Raw genomic sequence first — 1,882 nt, forward strand, 5'->3', positions numbered from 1 at the left:
GATTTTATATGGACAAAGCACATCCATTGAACATTCCAGTGGAAGTTTGTTCATTAGATGTGAGGAAAGATATATTTCGACTTCGAGATGATAATGAAGTATTTCTTGATCTTGAAGTACTATATCTTAGTGCAATTGGTACATTTATGTATCTTGCTAATAATACAAGACCAGATATTGTATTTCAATAAATTTATTAGTAAGATATAGTTCTTCTCCAACTAAAAGACATTGGAATGAAGTTAAGCGTATACTTTGTTATCTCCAAGGAACGGTTGATATGTGTTTATTTTATTCAAATAAATCGAAATTTGATCTAGTTGGTTATGCAGATTCTGGATATTTATCTGATCCACACAAAACTAGATCTCAAATAGATTATCTATTCACATGTGGAGGAACTGCTATATCATGGTGATCGGTGAAACAGACCATAACAGCCACTTTCTCAAATCATGTTGAAATTCTTGCAATTCACGAGGCTAGTCGAGAATGTGTATGGCTAAGATCAATGACTGAGCATATTTGTGGAACATGTGATTTGTCTTCTAATAAAAATCTTCCAACAATATTATACGAAGGCAATATAGTATGTATATTCCAAATCAAAGGAGGATATATTAAAAGAGATAGAACAAAGTATATTACACCAAAGCTTTTCTACACTCATGATCTTGAAAAAAATGATTGTTGAGGTTGATGTCCTAAATCTCGTGGGTCTTGTAGTTTGTAATTATAATGTACAAACAATTTTATTTTTTCAATAAAATATGAGATATTTTTTTCAACATTTAGTAGCATTAACCCACAAAACCAATAAACTAACATCCAAGGTTATCTTCTGTAGTTTAAACATGTATGTAGAGACAAATAGGTAGATCATGTTTAAGTGATAACTTAAATAGTCTGTAGTAGATGAATAAGGTTGGATACCTTATCCTGGTGACACTATGAATATAGCCCGCTATGTTGATGTTACAATTGTTACAAAGTGCTACAAATGACCTGATCCTGATCATTCATGTAGAGACATGTGAGCGAGGGTGTTCTATACAAAAGGTTTTGTATAAGACCAGACCACGAAATGAATAGTCTCTTTATATAACGTCGTTAATAGTAGAGACTTACGTTTCACCAGGATGACCATAGGTGACATGATCTGAATTCCGAGTGAGTTGTGAACTCTTATCTATGAAGACGGTTCTTTGATTTGTATGAGTGAGAGTGGCTAGATCGTCAACTCAATAAATCTACCATTTTGGGGTTTCATCTGATTAAGGAGTTGGGAACACAACTATATAAGACGAAATTCACTCATTCTCTAATGTCGGGGTAAGTAGATAAATTGCTCCCTTAAATACTGATTCCAGGGCTTGAACAATGTGGGCCACACCCTCTCTTAGCCCGAGATGGGTTTGGTCAGAGTTGGACTATGACTTATTGTTCATTAGAGGGATTAGTGGTACTTAAGAAGTTAAATGTAACTACAAGAGAAAAATGGTAATTTTGGCTCAATTATACTTACAAGCAATTTATGAAGGGTCATCATACTATTGATTAGTTATATTCAATTGGCACAGAAATATATCGATAGTGCGAAGAATGTAGCCATCAGTCTTTAATGAAGTGACCGACAGTTAATGGATGTTGATTATTTTAATTAAAGAAGTTTAATTAATTATTCAAGTATTATTGGAGCTTCAATTTACAGGTCCATAAAGTCTCATCTGTAGCTCAACGGGAATTATTGAGAATTAATTTTGGATTAATTTGAATTATTCAAATTAATTGAGAGAACTAATTATATATGATATAATTAATTTAAATTACTTATATGTGATATAATTAATATAATGTATTTGATACATTACAATATAAAGTC

This window comes from Benincasa hispida, chromosome 7 (assembly GCF_027475165.1).
Source record: "Benincasa hispida cultivar pf3 chromosome 7, pf3_genome.v1.1, whole genome shotgun sequence".
In the NCBI taxonomy this organism is placed as follows: Eukaryota; Viridiplantae; Streptophyta; class Magnoliopsida; order Cucurbitales; family Cucurbitaceae; genus Benincasa; species Benincasa hispida.